Genomic DNA, 16,477 nt, shown 5'->3' on the forward strand with positions numbered 1-16,477 from the left:
GTTTCCTGGATTGAACTCGTCCTTCGTGAACGTTTGGAACGCCTTGGTCTTCTTGCGTTTCCGAACTGCTGCATCAGTTAGATGGGTTTCACGACCAAACACTTGGCAGAAAGAACACACAGCGGAATCAACGACGCCTCTGGCATCACGCCTTGCAACGCGTATGCCGAATCGCTCAACGTAGGCCTGCGTTCAGGAGGCATGTTGTTATATGCGGTCCTGTAAACGCAGTGTCGTTCTTGCCACGTAGCCACAATCACAGTGGCACTTATACTCCCATAGATTACATTGCTTTGTTCTTTACTTTGTCCTAACACTTACTGAGCGCAGAAACCAATCGTAACTGATCGCAGGGTAACATTTCACGGCTTGCAAGTTGCAACGCCTATGCCGAGTCGCTCAACGTATAGGCCTTCTGACATGGATACTTGCGTCCAGGAGGCATGTTCAACAGGTTAAGTAAGGAATGACAAGTGCCAGGAGCTGCTCACGGCCTAGGAAGCGCCCCACGGCCTGCGGTACGGCAGATTAATATATCGCACTTTTCGAGGCTTAATATATCTCATTGCGATATATTAAGGCAATTGCGATATATTAAATCGGCCTGCCAATATGTACCTTTTGTGCCACCACAAAGAATATAATGCCTGTTATCTAGCAATTTAAAGATACTTTTGGTATTTCTTCGACCCTACCGATTCCATTGCACTTAGTTACAATGTTGTAGGAGGGTCATGACTTCAGAAATGTTTTTCCAGTAACGGTCGTAGCTTTGTATTATATGTTTTTTATGCTGCGATACGCCCAATCAAGGATTCAAGGCTCCCGCAGTGGAAAATAGCATCCAAACAATATCTCTCGTTGATAAAATAACTTTCAGTTGCGAGGAGCGTATAATTTCATTACTCGAAAAAATCGTCTTTTGCTACTCGACTCGAATCATTAAAATAATTACTCGATTCAGATTCGAGTACTCGAATCATTGTGCCCAGCCCTACTCGTGGGTCGCGCAATGAAAAAGCTTTGGAAGCGCTGGTTTACAGCACAGCTGATGTCAGCTATGTCGGCTGTGCTACTGATTCCTGATGAAAGTGAGCCAAAAAGCTTCGAGTGGAATATATTTGGCATTTTGAGGATATAGCTGGTCGCGATATCGAAGTTCTGAACACAGCCAACATATTTAACTTGAAATTGTTCGCGATTTAGCGTCACTAGGGTCACGTAGGCTACCAAGTATCAGTGTTGGGATGTCTCGAGTCATGACTTGACTCGAGTCACACTCGAGCCACCTTTTTCGTATGTCTTTTGTCAGTTTGCTAAAATGACTTGACTTGACTTGACTCGGCGTATCAGAAATGTGAATTGACTCGTGACTCGCAGCAAAATTCACGAGTCAATTTCAAGTCATCAAGTAATCGGTGTCGATAAAAATCACTGTATCTTGCATATGTTCGGATTGTTCGCGAAACGCTGGTGTAACCCGTAAGAGCGACCAATCATTCAATGATCGTGCGTTTCACTGAGCCTTCATTGTTCTCCCACAACTAAATTGACCGCAAAAGAAGTGATCGAAGCTTACAGCTTACATTGTCGTAAACTAGTAGTAAAGTAATAAAATATTGAAATGTATATTTCTGTTCTCCGTTCTTATACCTTAACAAAACCTCTTGTTTTATTAAAATTGAATTCGAATATAGTTTCTATAGTCCTCAACCATTGGCGCAGGCTCGAATGGTATCATATCAATTGATAAATGGGTAATGTATTGCTTCTGATCAATTCGTTTCTCTATTGAAATTCTCTATTCTCTATATTGGCTGGTAACTATATACACTGAGGCTATACAATTACTTACGTGGTTTAACAGTTGTACGTATATGTGAGCGAGATACATCGCCTTCTTTCGTGTATATGTAACTCTATATCCGTTCATAGGTTCGGAATCAATTACCACTCAATCTGTACTTCAGACATTAGCTAGCAAAATGCAATGACGTAATCATGCCTCATACTTCGAAAAGGCAACTTGACTTGAATTGTGACTTGTCTCGTGACTTGACTTGAAAAGGCAACTTGACTTGACTCGACTTGACTCGAGTCACCTCCAAAAATCGAGTGACTTGACTTGACTCGAGTGACCTTCGAAAATCGATTGACTTTACTTGACTCGAGTCAAAATGTGCAATGACTCGAAATGACTCGTGACTCGAAGGTAGTGACTTGATCCCAACACTGCCACGTATATGTAACAGCCTACCAAGCAATGTTCCCTCTAATTTTTCACACGAGTCTGCACGCACTCACCAACAGTGCGTAACGACTAAGAAAGGTCATAATTTCGGCTTTCTTGTGCGCGGCACACGTTTTTCTGTGCGTGGCGACTTGGTCAGCAGTGTCAGGCCTCGCACGCGCACATATTAGAGCAGAGGTGGGCAAACTTTTGGGCTCGCGGGCCGCATTCAACATCTAAATCCATTCGCGAGCCGCACTGTATTAAATAATTGAGATTATTAGCCAAAAGGCAGTATTGTAATTTATTCATATAGCAGTGCTTCTTAAACTTGATTAGACACGCTCATTTTATGATAGCAACAAATTCCGCGCCCCCTTTATCGTGATATCACAAAATATCCAAGAGAGTAATAAGAATGCTAGCAATCCCAACGGATAGTTTGATGTCATTGAAAGCTATGGCTGTAGACGAGAGAATTTCCAAACATGAAATATGGACAATATACAGAGCAATAACCATGAACTGGAAGAAAATCGCACGGAGCACGATTTTTTTTCAGTTTACTGCGACTTCTCGCCTACTTTCAGATGCTTCCACGCTCCCAAGTTTGGGAACCACTGTCATATAGTGACCAAAGAAATACGGATATAATATATTAGTGGATCGTCCTCATCAGTAACCAGTTGGTAAAGAAAAACAATCCCTGGCCGAGCATTCAACATCTAAATCCATTCTCCTGCCGCACGAACCATTGATTTGCTGGTCAACCTCAATATAATAGAGTTACCATACGTCCTCTCTTAAGAGGATTTGTCCTCTTTTTTTGATTTTTTTGAAATTGCCATGTTTTTGGAGAATCTGTCCTTTATTTTGAAAATTTTGGTTAAATATAGGTTAAAATTCGACTGAGATAAAGAAAATCAGTACTCAAGTAACATTCCGGCGAGTATTTCGGGAGTTGAGACGGAAAGTTGACCTATTTTTATTTTATTGTTTAGTCAACCATCCACAAAGTCGGGAAAAATGGATTTTACTCCAGTATCATACGTCTGAAAGTTTTAAAAAAGTGTCCTCTTTTCAGATTTCCAAAATATGTTAACCCTACAATATAACCAACTAGGGATGAAAGTCGGTTGTTCCGAATCTTAGAACAGGATGGAGATTTGAATCTGTGAGCATTTGAGCAATGATCTGTTTATATATTTTCTGATTCTATTTTGGTTCAACTCCATGACAGCGTCATAACCATGTTAGCTTCAAATATGCTATACATATAGATTTTGTAAATAGAAATACTTCTGCACATACAGAGAACGAATCTACCTACCGCTACCACACGCACGAATCGGTTTTTGCAAGTACAGTACTAAAAGTACTACTTGCCGGAGTTGCCAATGTAAAATCACACTCGCTATCCGAAAGTCAATCCCATATTGACTTTCTGCAATGTTTAGCAATTGAAACCTTTTCAAATGCGTGGGCCCTGACGTCGGGCCATTATCGCACCAGCAATGAAATAAAAATATACTAATCAGAACATAACTTATAATTATCAAGGTGAAATATAATCAGAAAAAGTTTAATCGAGTCCCTGCAGAAATTTGATTTTAACTACACATTTTTCAATATTTTAATTGCGCCTACGATTTTTGAGGCTTTTGCACGCCGCACAAAACGGTGTCGCGGGTCGTAGTTTGCCAACCCCTGGCTTTTAGAGGGAACATTGCTACCAAGCATCAATAATATTGGCCAAATTCATTCAGCAATTTGCACACTGACGTTTCATAATGGGATGTTGGTGCGTAGCAGACATGGGGTAATCACCATTAGTAATCGTAATCGATTACGACGATTACAGCATTTTCAAGTAATCGTAATCGCAATCGATTACATTCGAAAAAAATCCAAAGTTATCGTAATCGTAATCGACTACTTCACATATCTAATCGATTTATTAGTGAAAGAACGATTACTTTTTATTTGCACAATGAATATGACATGACCGAATATTCGTGAACAAGGAAGAGATGTTATACCAGGTTATGGATAGCGCAAACGGTTGATTTTCAAACGCCACTGCTCATTATTACGTCAGAAGTATTAGCCTTGCTCGTCCTTGCGTAAGAAGTATCCACATGTAGTAAATATATATTCGCTGTACATTGTTGTGTGATTGTTAAAAGAGTGTAAGCCATGCTGTATATGAGGTTATCAATACACTCAAGACGCCACTACCTCGCAGCAAGATAATAATCACCACTCTGCCTAGTTTCAAATAGTAACTTATTCTCAGTTGAACGCAGTTTGACCGTTGATGCTTGGCGAGCAGTAGGCTATCTATGTAGTATACGTTACGTATGTATTGTACGTACACCGGACAAAGATTTGAAATTTTGTACTCGTCAAATAAAACATTACGATGGTTAAAATCACCAGCTGCTGATATATATCATAACCGAGCCGTTCTTTACTGTTTCTCGTAACGGCAGCTTTCAGTATCGGTTTTAAGTGTAAGAATTTTAAGCTCACTTTATCTTATTCTCATATGACTCTACAATGTAGAGTCATAACGATTGGCGCCCGTTTCATGTAGAGTCTACATGAAACGGGCGCCAATCGTTATGTCACAATTCTTCACTCGACATTTATACCTTCGCCATAGCCATCCGCTTATACACCATGTTAGCGTGGGTTGTAGGCACAATCAGGACCAAAGCAGCAATTCGTCCCCCACTCCCAACGTTAGTATTGGTAGGGTTGTAACCAAGTCACAATGTGCCAAGTCACAAGTCAATCTCACTTTTATAGTTTTGACTCGAGTCAAGTCGAGTCATTTTCAATTCACCCCCGAGTCAAGTCTGAGTCCAAGCCAGCTAGTATAGGGACGAGTCCCAGTCATAGTGTTTGACTCGAGTAGGCCTACGAGTCCAAGTCGTTATGTTCAAAGATCAGTTTTCATGTCAATCCGGTTCAACCCACTTTTTTCAACTCTGCTCGAGTGATATAGAATGGCTCGTATTTATCATGTAGTAATTTTCATCAGTTTTCACAGTTTACGGCCCTATTTCCAAGTATCAGGACTGATAGACGAAATACAAATAATGTGGTAACTTTACTATTCTTCGAAGTTACATGAAATGTCTGTCTTGGCCGTTCTATTCTCGAGTCATACAAAATGACTCGAGTGCAAGTCGAGTCAATACAAAAATGGACTCGAGTCGAGTCTATTTACGCATTTGAAAAAATGACTCGAGTCAAGTCTAGTCACCAAAATGTCGCGACTCGAGTCATTACAACCCCTGGTATTGGGGCCCCATAGGGTGGTCAGTTTTCAAGTTGATAACTGAATTTCGTCAATAATATTGGTAATTGCATCATGTTGCTATTCATTCAGATTTACCGGTAGAGTTGGCGGCACGTAATTCATAATTATAGCATCTAGTATGTTGTTATAATTACTTCATTGAATGTTGTTAATTAGTGACCGCCCGCCTTTTATATAATCAAAAGATACTGTAGTCACCCAAACGCAGCAGACTAATAAAAAAACTTTCGTGGGACGCACACACAAATTGTCATGTCTTTATTCCTCTGTGAGTGCCCCGGGTGGCATTTGCATTGTTGGGGCTCAGATTGGAAGGACCGGACTATTCGTCACGACCACAGAGCGCGGCTACTGACAATGGACACATACCCAAAGTTTTGGCACAAAGGTCATTCTATGGTAGCACACTTTGTGGAGTTGCATGTTGGCCGAAATTGCATACGTCTTTCGGTGTGTCGTGGTGGGGTAATGACCGCCCACGAAATGTCTATTCCAATAAATTATGCTTGCTTTTTTTCTTGAGAGGGAGAGGTATGCATTTCAAAATCAAGCTATTTAGAGACAATAAATCCCGAAGCTCGAAGAAAATTTTCAAGTTAATTAACTGTCTTGAAAATACTCTATAACAGGGGTCACCAACCCGGTGCCCGCGGGCACCAGGTAGCCCGCGAGGACTATATGAGTAGCCCGCGAGCCCGTTCTAAAAATAGGTGGAATAGCAGCATTTACCAATATTCGTCGGATTATTACCAGTGAGCTTTTAAATATATAGATTGATTTATTCAGCTATTCTTGTTTAAATCACACTAACAGGTAACTTACATAAATAAACACTTACAAATATCTTCAATTACAATTAGTAATATATAGATGTAGCCTACCATGTACGTGATAGAATCACCAGAAATTCAAGATAAGGCGCAGTGCCTATAAACGCGACATGACGGAATGCCATCCACGGTCTTCTTGAAATGTTGGGGGGTTCCGTTACGATAGCTCGACGACCAGGACAATGCCAAAGTAGTAAACAATATTACTATTCGGAGTCAGATAGCCGTGAAGTAGTAGCAGATTTTCAATATATGTATACCCATTACGTATTGCATCTTTTTGCACAGCTTGTTTCTGTTACACTCAACGCAGTTTAATATTCCATGTTTCTAACTTTCTGTAATCGTTGCTGCTGTCCGGTATAATGAAATCTTGTCATTTCTGGATGCTGAACAGTTGGAGATTGAAATTGTAACACTGCAAAATGACTCCCACCTCAGTCTGCAGCAAACGTTTGGTGCATATTGTTGATACGGAAAAGTACAGAGGTGTATGCGCAGCAGCTATGAAGGTTGCAAGCGTCTATGGTTCAACATTCAACTTATCGTTGTGAATCAGCCTTTTCGGACATGAACGTCATCAAAAGCAAACACAAAACACGCTCAATCAAGGTACATCTGGCAGACTTGTACAAACTACTGAATTTTCAAAAAGCGCAACTAGAACTATAACTAGAACTACTCAATCTTTAAGACTCGCAACTATAACTATAACTAGAACTACCCAATTTTCAAATTACGCAACTAGAACTAGAACTAGAACTACTCAATTTTCCAAACTCGCAACTATAACTAGAACTAGAACTAACGAAATTTAAATATCGGCAACTAACTAACTAAAACACAACTAACTAAATTTAATTCTCAATCAACTCATTCTTTTTTATTTTATTCGAATTCGGCGTTCCAGACTTGCACATGAACGTCGGTACAGCGAAATTACTGAAAAATCAGACACACAGAACTTTTCTGTAATCAGTACAGAATAAACTAAACCATTTTCTGCAGCGGTTATACTGATTGCATCGAATCAACATGAGTCGCGAAAATGTTTTTCCGTTGAATTTTGCCCTCTTTGGGGAATACAAAATCCCAGCATGCGAGAAAGCCCTTCTGGGCGCAGATGTCGCAGTCATCCCAAGAAAATCATTCGCCAAGTTCCGTAATTCTGGCAAGTCGGTCATATTCCGCCCACAGTTTAGCACATTCTGACCCAGGAGTAGTCGATGTTCCCTTGCATACTTTTTCACCTCTTACGGGCCGGATTTAACTTCAAGCGGACGACACTGACTTGGAGGTAGAAAGTTGAAGAGTGAGATTTTCGGTTACTTGTGAGTTGGAGAGCCAGGAGGAGACGACCCAGGCAATTTCTGCAATTTCCTTTGTAAAGATACCTTGGGCGAATCCAGATCGTCTTCTCTTTGTGCCTGGGCAGGCGTGGTCGGCATCATCATCACGAATCAAATCTCGTAAGTTTAACAGACGCGACAGCTTAGTTCCGAGATAATACTCGCCAGCGCACAGCAGGAGATTACCAGTTCACATTCCAATTAGTAAACAACCTCAGCGGGAGATCGCGTGTCCCTGCGCACTGTCGATTGTTGTAAATTTGCCAAGTTATCAGTGAACTCGGCATAATCAATGTATTAACTATGATCCAACAATGCGCATTTGATCCTTTGTCATGATCACATTAGCAACCCTCAGTAACCTCACTTGTCACGCGAGGAGAGTTCTCCTCGCGCAGGGCAGGACACACGAGTGTTTTCTAGTTGTTCGGCAACTAATATTTTTTTGAAATGCGCAACTAAAACTAGAACTAGAACTACCGAATTTTCAAAATCTGCAACTACAACTAGAACTAGAACTACGGAATTTTCAAAATCCGCAACTACAACTAGAACTAGAACTACGGAATGTTCAAAATCCGCAACTACAACTAGAACTAGAACTACTCAAAAAACTGTTAGTTAGTTGACCGTCAACTAACTAAATGTTTAGTTTGTACAAGTCTGACATCTGGAACACTCACTCAGAATTGCAGTGTCAAGTTACATCCCACTGACTGCTGTAGAAACAGATAACATGATGTCCAGTCCTGCCCAGTGCTATGAATATCAAAGCGGAAATTCAGTGTGGTACGGGTAAACGGCGGGAGTAAATAGTAGCCCGCCGCTTCAATCATTACTCAAAAGTAGCCCTCGGTTGCAAAAAGGTTGGTGACCCCTGCTCTATAACAATTTATGTTAATCTACGAAATACTTTTAAGTCCCCTTAGAGCTCGCTCCCGGTCCTATTGGGGAGTTTGGGGTGTGGCAGTTACGGACCTGGCAAGAATGCAAATCGTTGGGCGCGACGAATAATCCTGTATAGAGTTAGGCAATGGGTGCATTATGACGTAACAAGCAAATGACGTATAATTTATAAGTAAAGTTGTTATCTCATTAGACCTTTTCATCGCAAGCCTTATATTGTCTTCCAATATCTCTTCTGAAATTAGTTTTAAGAAGCAAAACAAATGTAATCGTGAGTAATCGTGATTACTTTTGAAATGTAATCGTAATCGTAATCGACTACTTCCTGATTTTGCTGTAATCGTAATCGTAATCGTAATCGTGGGAATCACAAGTAATCGTAATCGCAATCGATTACATTTGTGAAGTAATCACCCCATGTCTGGTGCGTAGTAAGTCAATAGTTTAAACAGAAAAATCTCGAGTTCGCCGTTCTCGAATCCGTCTCGTTCGTGAATCGCGTAAAAGCCTACCGAACCGAACTTTAAATAGTTCGCCACGGAAAGGGTTGGCTTCACGATAACAGAATATATATTGGAAGATTCCACCGATGGCTGGTTTCGTTGGTCATCTTGCGATTTCGAAAGTATATAGCCACCTCCGATTAACCAATAAAAGTATGCCGACGAAATATACTTTTTCGATTCCGACAATATATTCGGTCCATACAATAGTCGTGCTCCCACAGGCTGCACAGTGCACAGTGCACACTACTCGACTGAAGCATTCAAACGGTTTCATACGATATTCGGTTGCCGTTTCTTCAAAATTGCTAGGTTGGACTCATTTCTGTACATTATGCATAATATTTAAAAGATTTTTTATCTACATATTTTATTGGGGTTCCCCCATTATAATAAAGAAACCAGCTCCCAGTAAATCGCGTGAAGCGCGGAAAATATTTTCAAGGTAAATAAATCTGCCCTCAAGAGACTCTATTTATGTTATTTACGAAACAATTTTAGGTCGCCTCTACAGCTTTTGCTATTTTTCCCTTTTTGCAACAAGCATGGTTATAACATGTCGTGTGCGTCATATCATTTGGCGTGCCATGAAAAATCATCACGCACGCATGCCGGGGGTTGCCGACCCCTTGTATAGACCGGGCACGATATGTAAAGATGATAACCAAGCAATGAGCGACCACAGAAAAATGTATACGCGTACCGTTCACGTATACTTTCTAAAGTCGAAAAGAGGTCCGTGACTGAATGAACATTTAGATCCACTGGATTGAAGATTACCGGAAACTGTAAATCTATCCCACAACAGCCGATCGTTTCAACATAGGTGATTTCGATAGCAATTTTTGATCTGTCGCTGTTATACGCTAATCGTAACGCACTAACGAAAGTCAAAATTTGATCAATATATGAAATTAGGCCAAATTCACAGTTGAAAAACCCTGACGTAATAGAACAATTCTGAGCTCAGAATTGAATTCAACGACCTAAACTTAGCCTATCAATCATCAAAGTTCATCGTGCAAATGGCTTTCTGCTTTTATAGACTTTTAATGATTGTAATCCCTAAGACTGAAAGTATACTAATAGCTTATACTCCAGAATTCCCACCTAAGTGGTGTCTTGAAAAAGCCTAGAATAAGTATAGGCCGTGCTGCAAGTCGGTAGATGGGCCTACAGCAGTGGTCGGGAACCTATGGCTCGCGAGCCATATATGGCTCTCTTGGGTATAAGATGTGGCTCTTTGCCAAATATTTATTTTGGTACTGAATTGATCAATATTGCAGCGACTTGTTGGTAAATTTTCTTCACGGACAGAATAATTACTCGTGGCAGTATAAACATGTCTTCGAGAGGTAAAGACAATGCCTTTTTCAGGTTTAAGGGCTCGGACCCCCTCTCTTCAAAATAATCAAATTCAAGGTACTGGCACGCCAGCGGCCAATATCACTCGCGAATTCTATGGGTCAGTATTGTTTATGTTATACTGGAGTCGGACCTCGGCTCCTGTTAATTGGCAGGCTGATGATCAGTTCTTTGATCTCGCTGTTTATTTAGTTGCCTTATATAACGACTGCCCGTGTTAGGGTGTCTCTTCTGTAATCAATTTTTATCATGTTTCGACATCGTTTTATGGCGCAACAGAGAGTACAGGCTCTGTATCCTGGCGTGACGACAGTGATGGGATTCGAACCCACGCCATCGAAATTAATGGTGAGTCAAACCTCCTGGCGATGTATCCGAATCGAAATCTTGATCTATATGCGATGCGATGAATCAAAGAACATAGCAGGCATAGCGACGCTCATTTCAAAACGCAGTTTTCAAATTCACATTATCTTCCTGATCTACGGCGCGAAATGAACTGTTGTAGATGTGACATTCGCAATTACAAACTCGAATTACAGACGACGCAATAGCTATTAGGGATGGTGTGAACCTCCGAAAGGTTCAGGTTCGTGTGAACGCGAACCTTTTTGAAAGGTTCTGTGTGAACGCGAACGTGAACCTCATGACGTCACGTGACGTCATATTGCTAATTTCAACCTTAAATTTCAATGAAGTGATAGCCTATATTAATGTAGCCTACTGTACACGATACCTAGCGACAAATAGGGTCACATAATGCCACGATGCTGAAGTATATATTGACGTTTTAAACATCGCCAAATGTATCAACTGATGCTATCAAATGATATAATAATCCCCTAAAATCAATATCTCCCGTCGCTTTGCCAACAATTTCCACAAGGACTTGCCAGGGAAGATAAGCTTACGCCTTAACACTAGGCCAGGTCGGACAATGTATTTGGCGTCTGAGTATTGCTACATGGATATTGAGCTGAGCGTGAAACGGGTTTCTATTTGCTACAGATATTACCCCATTACCAAGTTACACAGCAGTAGCCAACACGCCAATCGCACGGATTTGGTTTCATGACACAGTTATACATATGAAGCTAAGATTGACCCCGTACGCCTGCTAGAGAAACCTATATCAATTTATCAATCTCATTGATTGGTTGAAGAAGCATCATTCGCTGACTGCATGTTCGCTCTTGATGTTGTGTGATTGCGGGTCAAGCTCACAGCAGAGAGTCACTAAATATTCACAAACGGAAAGCTGGATATTTCGTGCATACTTTTGTAAGAAAGCAAGTAAAATTTTTGAGATTGTCAAGGTGCATGCTCGTTTAGTGTTGATTGTTTATGCTACCAGCGCGATGCATAGAGTTGAAATGCAATAAATTTGAACCAAAGATGTTATAATGAAGTGAAAATTGCTATATGAAAAAAGGTTCACAGTGCAGAACCTACCAAGGTTCTGTTGTGAACGTGAACCTCAAAATTTCCTAGGTTCACACACAGAACACGAACGTGAACCTCACGTTCACACCATCCCTAATAGCTATCCACGTTCCACGTTCTCCACGTTCTATGTATCATCGGCGATAAGATATATGCGTGTAGCGCAACGTTATGTTACCGCCGAATATACTTTGAGAATTGAGAAGTCGATAAGTATTGATATTTTCGAAATCAGTGTGACAGTCACATTAATATCAGATATAAAAATTCTAAGCTACTTACAATGAATTGCGTTATCATTGGCGAGGCTTTGCCCGTCAGCGTCTTACCTCTCGTTTCGAGCTTTATTTTCGAACAATAAATACCAGTTTTTACTGAGAAAATGTGGCGGACACGAGGAATCCCATGTAGTGAGTTCGAATTAGTGCTACCATAGTGTCCTATATGGTGTCGACTAGGGCTGGGCAAAATCGAGTAACTGAGTGATTCGATTCTGAATCATGTAAAATGCTTCGAGTCGAGTCGAGTAATCGAGTATCACCCATCATGACGTCATAACAGAGTATAATATGTCGAAGTTCAAATATGTACCGTTTATGCGACCAAAAAGGATATAATGCCTATTATCCATTACATTAAAGATACTTTGGTATTTTTTCGACCATGCCGATTTCATTGCGCTATAGGTGACAATGTTGTGGGATGATCATGAGTTCGGAAATGTGCTATTTCCAGTAACGTTCGTAACTTTGTACTATATGTTTCGTATGCTACGATGCAGCCAATCACTGTTTCAAGGCATCAACAGCGAAAATTAGTATCTAAACTATCATTCTCGTTGATAAATTACCTTTCAGGGCAAGGAGCGTATAATTGCAGTACTCGAAAAAATCCTCTTTTACTACTCGACTCGAATCATCCAAATTAATACTCGATTCAGATTCGAGTACTCGAATCATTGTGCCCAGCCCTAGTGTCGACACAAGCAAATCTCACGGCTCAGTGAAATTGATTCACCTCACAATTTCCATTTGGCTACAGGCAAATTGACGGTCATTTTTGACCGGCTTGCCGAGCATTAAATTTGATGAACCGGGTATCAATCGAAAGCTGACTCTGCACTGATTACGAAAATATAAGTTTTATTCCCCTCGCTGTACTGCTTGCGAAAATATAAAATTTATTCCGCTCATGGCCCTGGAACCCCCACAATCAGCCTGTCAGCTTTCGATGGATACCCGTTTTACCAAATTCAACGCTCGGCAAGCCGGTCAAAAATGACCGTCAAATTGCCTGTAGCCAAATGGAAATTGTGACGTGAATCAATTTCACTGAGCCGTGAGATTTGCTTGTGTCGACACCATATATGACACTATGGTGCTACCAGGGTTGTAATGACTCGAGTCATGACTCGACTCGAGTCCGACTCGAGTCACGATTTTCTGATGACTCGACTTGACTCGAGTCATTTTCCCAAAATACAGAAATGACTCGACTCGACTCGAGTCAATTTGCGTATTGACTCGACTTGGACTCGAGTCATTGCGCATGACTCGAACCAAGTCATATGACTCGAGAATCAGACGGACAATACCGAAATTTCATTGTAATTTCGATGAATAGTAAAGAAACCACACTATTGGGATTTCATCTATCGATACTGGTAATTGAAAATGCGACCAGAAACTGCTAAAAGTGAGGGAAATTAGTATATTATAAATGCGAACCATTCGATATCATCAAAGAGAGTTATAAAAAGTGGGTTTAACAAGACTTTAACTGGAAACTGAGCAGTCAACACAATGACTTGGACTCGGACTCGAGTCATTATAGGATGACTCGGACTCGACCCTCTGTTGAATGACTTGGACTCGGACTTGACTCGGTGGTGAATTGAAATGACTCGACTTGACTCGAGTCAAAACTACTAAAGGGAGATTGACTTGTGACTCGGAGCCTTGTTACTTGGTTACAACTAGGGCTGGGCAAATTCGAGTACCTGAGTGATTCGATTCTGAATCACGTAATATGCTTCGAGTCGAGTATTCGAGTATCGCTCATTATGACGTCATAACAGAATGTAATATGTCAAAGTTCAAATAAGTACCTCTTATGCCAACACAAAGAGCACGATGCCCGTTAGCCATCACATTAACGATACTTAGTATTTTTCGACCATGCCGATTTCATTGAACTTTGTGACAATGTTGTGGGATAATCATGACTTCGCAAATGTGATATTTCTAGTAACGTTCGTGGCGTTGTACAAGTACTTTATACCCTGTTTTGTGTGCTGCGGTACAGCCAATCAAGGTTTCATGTCTGCCAAAGTGAAAAATAGTATTGAAGCTATAATTTTTGTTGATGAATTAACTTTCAGTGGCGAAGAGCGTATAATTTCAGTACTCGAAAAATTCGTCTTTTACTACTCGACTCGAATCATGAAAATAAATACTCGATTCAGATTCGAGTACTCGAATCATTGTGCCCAGCCCTAGTTACAACCCTGGGTGCTACCATGGCTTCAGGAATTTCCAATTGTGACGTAACCGTTTATTGGCATGTATGGCTCTTTGGGAGTTGAGATGAAAAAAATAGGGCAAATATGGCTCTTCGGACAAAAAAGGTTCCCGACCACTGGCCTACAGAATCAACAATAAAGAAAATCGGCCTTGTGTAAATGACCATTACAGTCGACAATACATTATTAATACCACAAACAAAAAACTAACAGCTTACGGAATTTGTTCTAATCGGGTTGCACACGAACCCCAGGTGTTCGCTGGAGGTTAGGACATACACTCGTACTCATCTAGGCTGCAGCAATAAAGGAAACACTGATTTGCAGTAAATATTCATTATAATCTGTTTGTATATAGTGATTGGAAATCATGTTTTCGTGGTTACTCTCCCGTGGCGTTGTTGTTGTTGTTGAGGGAAAGGTCATTTTGTTCACCATTATTCGATAAGCAAGAGGCTGGGAACCTATGGATCGCGGGCCATACATGGCTATTTGAAAATAGGATAAGACTCCGTGATAGATTATAAATTAGCTCTCAAAATTGGCATATAATATCAGTTCTGTCTATTAAGAATTTTCGTCAATTCAGAACACCAGAAGACTGCAATACAATGAAAAGATAGGAAAGTGTCGAAACTACTTGGAGTATAGTATTCGAAATCAGACACCCTTCCGGGCCTGGCGAGGCACATTGCACACTGAATGAAAAGAAAAAGAATATTATACAAAAAGACAAGCGACAAAATGCGGTGGAATGTGGCGAAAGGCGAGATCGATATGTCAGGTCGCGGTCCGGTAAACTTGAGGGCTGACTAGTATTCATTCAGTATAAATTGCTTGTATTTCGACTTGAACGAGGACGCATGCTCGATGACTGTCGGATCGCCGGCGAGATACTGTTCCACAAATCAGATCCGGCATATTGAATCGAGCGGTGATCGTTCCTGTCGACCATATGATAGTTGGATGATACTTGTGCGCTTTTGATTCCGAGGTAAAGATATCATTGAAATTTTCGGGGAGGTGACAGCAATGAAACTGATACCTAAACTTGGCAATTTGTAGTTTCCGCATATATTTTATGTTTACGACACCGAATCTTTTGAGCAATTATTTCTTGGACCCACAACCTGGCCCCCTTGGGACCCTGGCTATGATACGAAGGACTTGATGTTGCAGTTTTTGCAGTGAATTGAGTGCGCTAACACTGTCAGGTTACAGCCGCCCAGCAGAGTAGCCTATGTCATATTGTAACTTCGATAGGAATATGGATTTAAGTGCTGTCAGAAAGACCCAGCGCGGCATAGTTTCTATGACTGTAGATTAGATCACAGTTCCGCGATAGTTTTGTTTTTTTAGCGATTGTATGTGACTCTTCCAGGACATGTTCGAGTCCAGTAAAACCCCGAGGTATTTCGCATTTTTGGCGTCGGAAATAGGTTGACTGCGACATATTTGTGAATTTTCACAACGGCCAGAATCATTATTTTTGTACTACCAGAAACAAATCTATATCATGCCAAAACGGCGGCGTATCTAGACTTTTTAGAGGCTCGGAACCCCTCTTTTCAAAACCCTAAAATTTATGTTATATGTTGCCTGCTAATGATTGTTCATTTATTAGTCCATTGTATTCGTTTTTATATAAAAGGTCAACTACGGCAACTTCAAGTTATTTAAGGGTTTACAGTGGAAAAATCTAATACGTCAACGTCGATGCGAAGTTTGTTGCAATTGCAATGAAACGAAGCTGCTGTCGTATAGCAACCAATATCACTCGCTCAAAATCACCGTACCCGCCAGGCCGGCATTCAAATTTCCGATTGCACGACGTGTTGATTGATCAGATAGAAAAGCATATTATATGTCGACGTCGGCATGATAATGCAATTGTCAAATCCAGGATATTTTCCTGATCATTGGCGAGAAGTGAACTCCCTTGGAAATGAAATTGCCAATTACAAATTAAAATTACGAACATAGTCATCAATATTCTCGATTG

The sequence above is a fragment of the Botryllus schlosseri genome, chromosome 11 (assembly GCF_051294905.1).
Source record: "Botryllus schlosseri isolate E-star chromosome 11, Bs_hap1, whole genome shotgun sequence".
Lineage (NCBI taxonomy): Eukaryota > Metazoa > Chordata > Ascidiacea > Stolidobranchia > Styelidae > Botryllus > Botryllus schlosseri.